Genomic DNA, 12,130 nt, shown 5'->3' with positions numbered 1-12,130 from the left:
TGTCACTTTTGATCAATTTAATGCATCCTTGATGAATAAAAGTGTTCATTTCCTTCAAAAAACTGCTTTGAACATTAGTGCATGTCCATTAATAGTCAAATTATTAGAATGGTGCCAATAATACACTTTACAAAACACACAACAATCCATGTTTATCCTCACTGCAATTATTATTTTAATATTTAATTGTTTACAAGTTGAGCATTAATACTCAAATTGAAATAATCCTTATAATATAATCTAATATATAAACTTGCATGCATAACCAGAATCTACACTGCTAAAAGCATTTTTTCAAAAATATTATATGAGTATGTTTACAAGAGATACCATTTCACTCTTTCTACTTCAAAATTTCATGTGTAACTTGCCATTTCTTTCTTTGTAATTATTTCTGAAATTTACTATCAATTTCTGAGTTACCACGTTTTTATTTTATTATCATTAAAAAACTAAAACTTTTAAAATAATTTCTTTTAATTGACACAAAGCTGAAATAAAACTACAAATATTAGTTAAAAAACTTAAATGAAAATTAGAAATATTGCCTTGGCAATAAACTGAAACAAGTTTAAGGTGAAGCACTAAGATTATTAACTAGAAATAAATAAAAACTAGAACTAAAATGGAAATAAAAATAAATTTAACCTTAATAGCAATATAAAAAAAAATAATAATAATAATGTAATAATGATGAAATAAATGATTAACTAAATTTAAAAATAAAAATAAAACCAAATTTAAAATATAAAAACTAAAATAAAAACTAAATTAACACTGATGTTTATATTCCTTTCTGTTATCTTGTTCCTGTTTCCTTAGTTCCTGTTTCCCTGCTCTGTTTAGTTTTGGTTTCATTGGTCACTGATTATGTCCTCGTTTGTTTCTATAGTTGCGTATTAGTTTCACCTGTATCTAGTTTGGTTGTCTTTGTTCTTTCCCTGTATTTACAACCCTGTGTTTGCGTTATTCTCCCAGTGATTCTGCGTATACTTTGCATTATTAATAAAGACTGTTTGTTTGTTACACCGACATCTCATTCGTGCATCATGACACACAGCGCATGTAGTTTCCCTGATCATCAGAAATATGGGCTGTAGAGTGAGGGGAGGATTCATGAACTGACCACCTCTGAAGCGGCACTGAACGGGTTAAACTCGGCGGTGTGTGTGTTGGGAACATCCTGACCTACATCCGTTCACCTCTTCTGCCTGTACTAATCCCACTCTCCCAGCGCAGGGATCTCTGAGGTGTTGAGTCCTTATCAAAGCGGGATTCATCATCTCTGCTCCTGATCTGATTCAAGATGCATTCACATTCAATTAACAGCATGTAATCTGAATTTAAGGAAGGTGGCGGCGAGTATGTGACAGAATGCGAGCACCAGCGGATGGATTATGTTGTAATGTTGGGAAAACAGCCATGGGTGCAACGCAAAGGGGATTATGTTTAACCCCTCTTCAGCTAGCCGAGAAAGGACAATCCTTCAAAAAATAATAAGGCCAACAATTTGTTGACCTGTGTCCAGGTGTGAGCAAAAACACTTAAGGTTGTATTTTAAAAAGGGTGACGTGAGGTGGTGGTTTAATTTAGCAAATGGATCAGGAAATGAGGATTCAGAGCCGTTTAAAGTCGAGTGGAGAGCTTCAATGTACCTGGTTAACGTCATTCAGGTGAGGAAAACCCTCGTAAGCCAATGAGTGTCACTGAATGTAGCCTGGAGCACATGAGGTCCGTTTATACACGCAACTTTGCATTCACGTTCATTTTGCTGTTTGCAAGTCATTTTACTTCAATAACCTGCAACAGGATATTTGACAATAAAATAAATGCACGGCAGGGCTTGATTTTATCCATTGTAATTAATTGGATGATGAAGAACGGCCGTTAAATATCAGAATGGAGGGATTTGTGATGTCATTCCAAATGCAAAAGTAATTTTAGAGAAGGAAAAAGTTATTTTGATAAAAGATTGTGAAAGGAAGGAAATAGGGCCAATCTCATTCTGAGTTTACACATGAAGAAAATGTACAATAATGCACTTGCATTGAAAATCAGTTCAGCTTCTCAGTATATATATATATATATATATATATATATATGGTATATATACTATGAATGAATTGAATACAAGAATTAAATTGAATATTAATGAATACATTTAAACCTAAAAAAAAAATATTTAAATTTTATATACATATATATAAAAGAAAATGTATTTTATATTTTAATTTTTATATACAATCTAACAGAATTAAAAATAAATAAATAAATAAAATAAAATACATATATATATATATATATATATATATATATATATATATATATATGGTATATGGTACTATTTATATATGTAATGTGTGTGTGTGTGTGTGTGTGTGTGTGTGTGTATTTATATATAAAAACAAGGTATACATATGTATATATACGTATTATATATTATATGTACTATTAATGAATTGAATACAAGAATTGAATTGAATATTAATGAATACATTTAAACCTAAAAAAATTATTTATTTTAATTTTATATACATATATAAAATATTTAAAAAAAAATGTATTTTATATTTTAATTTTTATATACAATCTAACAGAATTTAATATATATATATATATATATATATATATATATATATAAATATGGTATATGGTACTATTTATATATGTAATGTTTGTGTGTGTGTGTGTGTATATATATAAAACAAGGTATACATATGTATATATATACGTATTATATATTATATGTACTATGAATGAATTGAATACAAGAATTGAATTGAATATTAATGAATACATTTAAACCTAAAAAAATATTTATTTTAATTTTAAGTGTGGAACAATGATATATTAAATCTAACTGAATTTAAAATTTTATTTTATTTGTGGATATTAAACAATGAAATCAATCAATTAATAAATCAATAAACAATATTAATTTATTTACAAGTCAAAATATCCACACATAAACTTAAATTAAAAAAAATAAATCTAAAATTAATAATTCAAATCAACCGAAACAAAAAATGTTTCTTACAACAAGGTTTTGTGAAATTTTGCTTTTTTTCCAGGTCATACAGAGAAATTTTATGCTTAACCCCATAAGGTTACCAAAACACACACACACACTGAGTTTTCATGTTTTAAGGAGACTTTCCATAGACATGATTATTATACTGTACGAAATGTATATTAAATCCCCCCACCTCTAAACCTGCCCATCACAGAAAACATTCTGCATTTTTACATTTTCAAACAAACATCACTTAGTATGATTTATAATCTGCTTTCCTCATGGGGATGAAAAAATATCCACACAAGGTCAAGGATTTCGAATATTGCCATCTTTTTGGTGACATTTTGTCCTCATAACGTAGGGTTTACCAGGACCACACACACACACACACACACACACACACACACAGTGACAGGTGGCAGATTCTTCTCAACTGCCTGTTATGTACACAAATGATTTGCTCCTACATGGGGCGAAACGGCGAACAGGTCAAGACGCTCTATTGAGCCTGTCAGAGCCCGAGCGGCCCCACGTCGAGAGACCATTAGACTGGAGGCATCAGAGTCCCGCTATGACAAACTGTGTGTGCTGTCACATTCATTCTGCCCGTGTGTGTGTGTGTGTGTGTGTGTGTGTGTGTGCGATCGCTGCACCATCACTTCAGGGATCAGCCCGAGTGAGATTACAGAGATGTTGAGGGCACACTGGCGAGACCTGCAGAGAGGATTACCAGCGAAAATCAAATCAAATCTCTCATATTATGTTTGTGTTATTCAAAAGTTTACAGAGGAACAGCTTTTGTCCTCATGAGCCTGTGCAAACTCAAAACCTTGATGAAAAATAGAGAACGAGAGCCGACAAAGACCTGAAGAGATCAGCGGCGATACAACCACAGCTTTAAAAATGACCAAATGTGATTTATTAGATGCTAAAATAATTTCTCTCATCTCAGTTTCATTTGTAGAGACTGTAAGACATTCAGCTCTGCGTCTCTCCGTGACGCTACCAAAACCACTTGAGCATCGCAAACTCAAACAGTGACGCCAGTTTTGGACGGGACTATCTGTCACTTTTTTGCAGTTCTGAAGATATTAAAACACCAACTGCAACTCATTATACTTCCATAATGTTATGACAGTAGAGCAGTGGTTTACTAAAGGAAATAGAGTCAATCTCAATCTGAATTAAAGCAAAAACACATGTACGAAAATGCACTTGCAACGAAATGCAAAATACACATATTCATCCACCTTGTCAACTTTATTTTTCACCAAATAATTCCATTTAATTTTGCTTTGCTGTAACATAAAATGTGTGTTTTAAAGGAATTAATAAAAAAATGAATAAATGCATACATGTAAATGCACTGTAGGACGGGGCTTGATTTTATCCACTGATTTGGATGGGTCTAGTGACAAAAATGGAAAATCGTTAACCAGATTATCACATTATTTGTCTTTAGAATGACATGCATTAAAGGGGACCTATTTTTTCAAGATGTAAAATAAATCCCCAGAATGTGTCTGTGACGTTTTTGAATTTTTGAGTGAAAGGAAAAACCTGCTGTTTTCGTGCATGTGTCTTTAAATGCAAATGAGCTGCTGCTCCCCGCCCCCCTTTCCAGAAGAGGGCGGAGCCTGTTCAACTCCTGCATCGGATACTCTGCTAAAAACATTTGAAACATTTTGATTTATGGTTTTCTGAGCGCACAGATCTGAAGCACGCGCACAGAAAGCTGACTGCCTCGTCGTGTGAGTATCAAACTAAGTTCTCTTTCACATCTTATTGCGCTTAAACTGTCAAATACACACAAGATTATGTCAAAAACACAAAGTTCACACTGTCGGTTATGTCTGTGAATGTAAACAGCAAGGAAAGAAATCACATGTGTGTATGAGATCTGTGTATTAAAGTGACAGCAGCGTAATATACAGTACCTACTGCTGTAAATGCTGTTAATATGATCCAAACAACAAAAGAACATCAGAAAATCACTCACTGCTCTTGACTGAATAACTTTAGTAGCTTTAATAAGAATACTTGAATCGGTTACATGGCGGAATGTGTACAGCTCACTGAGGGGAGGAGCTAAGCGAATAGGGCGGAGTCTGTCAGCAGTAGTGGGCGGGGCTTCTTACGCAAGAGTGATGCTGCGTTCACACCAGACGCGACTTGCGCGAATAAATCGCGCTATTCGCGCGTAGTTGGACGCTTGAACATTTTGAGTTTACTCGCTTCATTCGCGCGTGACATTCGCTTCATTCGCGCGTGAAAATCCCTTCACAACAGACTCTCCCGCTCCTTTATGTGTCCCAGACTATCCCACTGCTTTCTGCACACTTCCTCTGAATAAACACAACTTGTCAGTGGAGAAATAATTGCAAATTACAGCGAATAAGCTCAATTGGTCGTCTTTAGTTGGCTTGTAGTCTTAATATGTGTATATATATATATATATATATATATATATATATATATATATATATATATATATATATATATATATATATATATATATATATATATATATATATATAGCTCAAATTGAGTAAAGACCGTTTTTTACAACTTATCAGATTGTTCGACCTCCTCACTCACTTTCTTTCAAACACGATCCTTTTTATTTCTGTTTCTATAAATGTATGAAGATGTATAGCGACGATGATTTTGTCCTCCATTGTTGCTTCGAATTTCTGCCTCAGCTCGCTACGTCACGTCACTACTAGAGCAAGCTCCTGATTGGTTAACGCGGCGCGGAAATTCGCCAAAGTTCAGATTTTTCAACTTGCGCGATTCGTGTCGTTCGCGTGAATCGCTCAATTCACGCCACGTCATTCGCGCAAATCGCGCCGCAGGATGTCAATTCGCGTCTTTGCATTGACTTAACATGTAAATCACTTGCGCTTACCGCTTCATTCGCGTCCGGTGTGAAAGCACCATGAGGGGGAAATCTGGAACCGCTCATCTGGAAAGATTATAAATAAAGGAGTGGGTGGATTTTTACCAATATAAAGTGGTTGTTTACACACACTGGCGTTCGAATTTTGCATAATAGGTCCCCTTTAAGAAAACCAACAGGGTCAGTTTTGATTTCACGTCGCAACCATTAGTTCAGAATAATCAAATCATCTCAATCGAGAGCCATAGTGACATTTGTTTTCAAACCCTCGGCTCTCACATGAAGAACGTGAGCGGAGTGACAGGTGCTGGAATCAGAGCTATTTCGCGGGTGCAGTTCTGCCGAGATCTCGGCGTCGTGTGCATAACTCGACTTCCTCATGCCAGACTGACCCAGGGCTCTATCTGGATAAACATGTCTGACCTCCTCAGCATCACTGCGCATCGCATCCTTTTTTAGGCCGAGCCAGACACCCAGCGAGAGGGGGGGAAACTCATCTGCCAACAGACATTTGCCTGGGAGAGGATTGCATTTGTTTTTTTTCCTTTTGCGGGCGGAACGGGCCAATTGACTGCAAACTAATCTGTCCCGCTGTCGCAGTCTGTGCTGTTCCACAATGTCGGTACACAGTGTACAATTGTATTTATAGCCTGCCAACTAGACTTATCTTCGTTATGTAATATTTACGGCAGCGAGACAGCCACCCGCGGTAGCTCTCTCTCTCTCTCTCTCTCTCTCTCTCTCTCCCCTTTACGCTCGCTCTGCCCCGCCGTGCCTGCTGGGTAATTTTACTCACAAGCTCCAGCCAAGCAAGAAACATCCACAAACACTCTGCGCTGGAAAATTGCGCTCGCTCATGTACCAAAACACAGACCGCCAGACGTCCTCAAAAACACAGTTCAGCGGCGATGGAGCTCCAGACAAATTACTCTTCCCGTCTATGCCTCCATGCAAATGTGTCGTGATTAGTGGGTCAGGGAGGAAATGCTAAAAAAGACAGAAATTTAGAGCAACTTAAAAGTGCACTAAAGGATTCTGGGCATCTGTGTCTGTCGATTATCACAGAAAGTGTTTACAGTAGGGCTGCATGATTTGCTTGTTTGTAGGGTTGCACAATTTGGCCAATAATTTTGTGCTTTAAAATAATAATAATAATAATATATTAGTATTATTATTATAATTAAATGATTGTTATTATTTTATAGATTTTTTAGTAATGATGATGATCAAATAATAATTCTTCTTATAATTATCAATATTATTATACCCAAGCCTCTGTTACTAATTTTAAAACGTCACTTCAGAACTAGTAACGAAGAAATGTTGAGTCGCTTCATTGAAGCTTATTGTATTTTGTAGATTATTATGGTATTATGAGAAAGAAATCGACTAAAAGAGTGCATCTGCATCTGATATTGCATTCATTCTTCAGGTCGATGTCCATAATATTATATCCATTACAAAAAATCAGTTTGAATGTCCGCAGAGGAAAGCGATATCTTTGTCCTTTTAAAAGTTAAGGGGATTTCCCATTGTTCCACCAATCAACTATCGATGCCGATATATATATATATATATATATATATATATATATATATATATATATATATATATATATATATAATAATATAGAATATTAGTATATAATAATATTACTAATTATACTACTACTACTAATAATAATACCAACAATAAAAATAATTACGATTAATATTTCACTGTCAAATTAAAAATGAGTATTTGATGAAAATTTTTAAAGTATAACAGTAAAAATAGAATATTAACGAGCTGCTCGTGTAAAAGAACACAGTGCCGCACTTTACTCTGAAACATGCAGCGCATATTTTTATTGAATTAAATCGTAGCTTTTGCGGTTTGATAAGTGCGCTAGTAACCCATATCGCGATTTCAGTTTCACTTCGATTAATCGTGTAGTCCTGGTTTATAGAGGTGGATTTACACAAGCCAGAAGGGTTTAACAGCACAAAAGTGCAGCTCGTATATTTGTGAATTATTAATGTTGTTTGCCAAGGCAGGAATCACTATTACTAGTGTTCATATTTAGCAACAAACCTCTAACCCCAAGAATTAAACTTTAACATGTCCTGCAGCGTTTATGCTCCAGATGGGAATGATTCTTCAAATCGTGCGGTTGTTTTGCTGTTACTTTACTAATGCAGGGCGCTTTAATGCAGAAACCTCCACAAGGGGGTGCTAGAGAAACTGCAGGAAAAAAATTACAATGTTTTAAAATGTATTAACTTTTTTTTTTTTTTTTTTAGGGCAAAATTATAATTAACATTTTAAAATAAGTTTAACAATATTTTTTTAACACGTAGGGTGAATTAAGTGGGACAGTTTTTGAATTTCCGTTTTGTAAGGTTTCTTGTCATTCAGCCCAACACAAGAGACATTTTTGTAATACTGAAGATGTTACTTATCAATTTGAGGAGGAAACAATGTTATACCAGGGCAGTAACCACCATAGACATTGAGGATGACAAGTCTTACCCAATATATTGATGCTGCTGTACTCCATTACGGCAAAAAAAGTTTTAAAAGTTAAATTTTTAGGCTGGTCTGCCTCAGTGGTCTATGAGTGAGCTGGCCAATCACATCAAAGAAGGCGGGGCTTACTGTTCACAGAAGACGAGTGCAAATTCCAATGTGATGCTTTCGTTTTAGCAGTGAAAGAGTACGTGGAATGTAAGTAGCTAAACATTTCATATTTGACGACTGTTTTATGATTGAAATATTCAGCGACCGACAGTAACATCCAGTTGATGCAAACTATTTTTTATAAAATTTGGCCATTTTGAAATGAAAACATGCTATTATTTGATTAATATGACATGATTAATGTAATTCGTAACTGAATGTGAAAGACAAGAAACGTTTTGCATTTTTGACATATTAGACATACAAATAAGAGTGAATATATTTTTTTGCCAATCAAATCAAAGGAGGCGGGGCTTATTAGGGGCCAAGCACTGAAGGTGCGGAGGCACCTATTGTATCTGTTGGCGTTCTTTTTTTTTGTTTTTATTTTCGATTATTCTATGGCAGCCCATAGAACCGTATGGTAAAAAGTTGTGAAATTTGGCACACAGTTAGAGGACAGTCTGAACTGTGTCCATCGCAAATTTGGAGTCTCTAACTCAATCCCTCTAGCGCCACCAGCTGTCCAAATTTGCGTTCATGTTTATGCTAATAACTTTTGAACCGTAAGGGGTAAAAATTCTTTTTTCATCTGATTTCTTGGGTCAAGCCGATTCGAATGCACCCTATGACGTCATTTTCTATCATAAAAATTTTTCCGCCATTTTGAATTTTCTGAAAAACATACTTTTTCGAACTCCTCCTAGGCGGTTACTCCGATTTTCATGAACAAGATCATCTTCAGACCATGCCGACAAAAAGTTATGGAATTCAAGTCGATTCCTCAAACCGTTTTCGAAAAACACGCGAACAAATTGTACGAAGTGCTTGCGAAAATAGACATAAGGCTGTATCTCCGCAACGCTTCATCGTATTCAGACCAAACTTGGTACATGTCATCACAAGCATGACCTGAGGCAACATGCAGTGTTTCGGCGCAGCGCCACCTACTGGTGTGGAGATATGAAAAATTGATATTTTTGCTTATAACTTCTGATGGGTTTGTCCAAAAATCATAAATTCTTGGGTCTCATTAGATTCGAGGCATCACGCTGAGTCGAATGATGCCCAATTTTCCCATATCGGACATTTTGACCGTCGGCCATTTTGAATTTTGTGCTATGTATTCTGTATTTTACGAACGCATTAGCATATCGTTACGAAACTTGGTATGGGCCTTTGGTACCATGCCCTGACAGTACACAAAAAGTTTCGAGGCACCGCCACCTTGTGGTCAAAAGTTATAACAAAATTTACAAAAATGCTAATAACTTTTGACTATATTAACCGATTGTAATGAAACATACTGAGAACATAGATATCAAATTTGCCATAGTCGGCTGAACTTCCTGTCCGCCATATTGTTTTTCTTTAAAAACCTACTTTTCCGAACTCCTCCTAGACCGTTGCTCCGGTTTTCACCAAAATTGAACCGTATAATCTTCAGACCATGCCGACAAAAAATTATGGATTTCAAGTCGATACGTTAAACCGTTTTCACATACGGGAGCAAGGAATTTGAGGCATGATGCAAAACCCACTCTTGAAGCTGTATCTCTGCAATGCTTTGACATATTGACACCAAACTTTGCAAGTGTCATTGTCACCTCACTCTGACCATACCACAACAATTTGGACACAGCGCCACCTATTGGTAAAAAATAATGAACCAGTAAATCCTAATTTTTGATCATTTTTCAGCTCTTTTGCCTAAAATGATCTTAATAGGTCTTTAATTGCTCACTGTTGCAGTTGGTCTGATGCTCCCAGCCGTGTCGGCTTGCTTCTCGTGCCACTTTTGTGCTTGGCCCCGTAATTGCTGCTTGCAGCTATATTTGTTATTGTTATTGCTTATTGTTATTATAGACGAGCAGTGTTGCCAAGTCCGCAGTCTTCCCACAGAATTGGGCTACTTTAACACTGTTGCCGCGGGTTGTTTTTCATGTCTACGGATTGAAGCGACCCCAAATAACATGATATTTTTGAATTTTACCAGGGGTACCCCATCAAAAACGTGGATTTTACCCCCTGAAACATGATTGGAATAGTTTTGGGCTAGTTTTGCGTACCAATTGGGCGGGTTTTGTTGTGAAAACCTGGCAACCCTGAAGACGAGTGAGAATTTTAATGCAACGCTTTATTTTTAGCGGTGGAAGAGTGCAACTGTTTTTCGATAGAAATGTTAAACGGACGACAGTAACATCCAGTTGACGCAACGACTCGATTTGAAAATATGCCATTATTTCATGTGTAGCGTGAGCCTGTCCTTACCAGTGCCTGAATTCATGGACTCATTAACAGCAAATCAGATTGAAACTGGCCGTTTTTAATTAGCACAAGGTGGGCGGTGAACAGAAAGTGGGCGTGTCCACTAATATAAATCTAACCCACACCATCAGCATCTCCTCAAAACGCCACACAATCTCCCGGTGCTAATGTAGGTCAAGTGGTCTTGTTAAGGGCCAATCCATTCAGATTAACAGCCTCCTGAGGTCCTCAGGCACAAACATACTTCACGCAGCTGTCAACACGAGCACAAAACTGCATTTTCCCCTCTGCAGTCTGACCCGCGGAGACGTTTCATAACAGGAGCAGTGTACCAAAAACATTCGGCGGCGCGCGACCCGATGAGAGTTCAGCGCTAGCGGAGGACACAGTGTCTCTGTCAAGGGCATGAAAAGAAGATACGGTTTTCAACAAAGACTCACAGCTTGGTTTCCAGTGTTACACTGAGGGCTTTTAGCGCCCCGAACGCTTTCAGGTTCAGTTCATGAATGCGTGGCCCCTTTATAAACTAACCGCGATCCCGTTCTGAAGGACGCGGCGGGAGAACGTGTGCGCACACGCAGGGAAAAGGTGTCACGGTATTGTGCAAAGCATAAAGGGATGATGACAACTCAACCTGCCTGAGAGAGTCATTAGACGGCGTGATGGGGATTAGTATTGAGTTTGCCGGGATATCAGGTTTAAACCGTGCACCGTTCCCCTCCTGTGGATTTCACGCTTGAGCTCCTGGACGGCTTCTTCTCTGTAACGGCTCTTTTAAAATATACATCAGCTCCTGGAGCCGTCGCTCTGATGTTGTGCAATAAATGCTTGATAAGTTAAATCTAGTCTGGACAGACACTGCTTTCCTTCTCTTGGTTTCTTTTGTTTGACACATACACTAATGAAACTTTGCCCAGGGGCTTTTATTGTGAGTCCATGCAAAATATGGTTAAAAAACAAGCTTGTTGCTCATGCATTTTACTGCATTTACTGCTTTTGTCAACAAGGGGAAAATTTCATATCGCTGCATAAAGATGCACAAAAAAATGAGAAAAAAAAAATGTTTTGTCAAAACTTATATACCATTTTTTACAAAAAAGTTTTTATTACAGACTACATCTTGAATATATACACATGTGTGTATCTTACATTTATATTTACTCATTTAGCAGATGTTTTTGTTCAAAGCAACTTAAACGTGAAGGATCTTAATAATTTTTTTTTTTTTAAATATATAAAAAATAATTATTAATAGAGAGCCAAAGTACCAGAATTTTAAAGAAATGTAT

Source organism: Megalobrama amblycephala, linkage group LG21 (assembly GCF_018812025.1).
Source record: "Megalobrama amblycephala isolate DHTTF-2021 linkage group LG21, ASM1881202v1, whole genome shotgun sequence".
Classification (NCBI taxonomy): Eukaryota; Metazoa; Chordata; class Actinopteri; order Cypriniformes; family Xenocyprididae; genus Megalobrama; species Megalobrama amblycephala.
Note: the sequence above shows the minus strand (reverse complement) of the source record.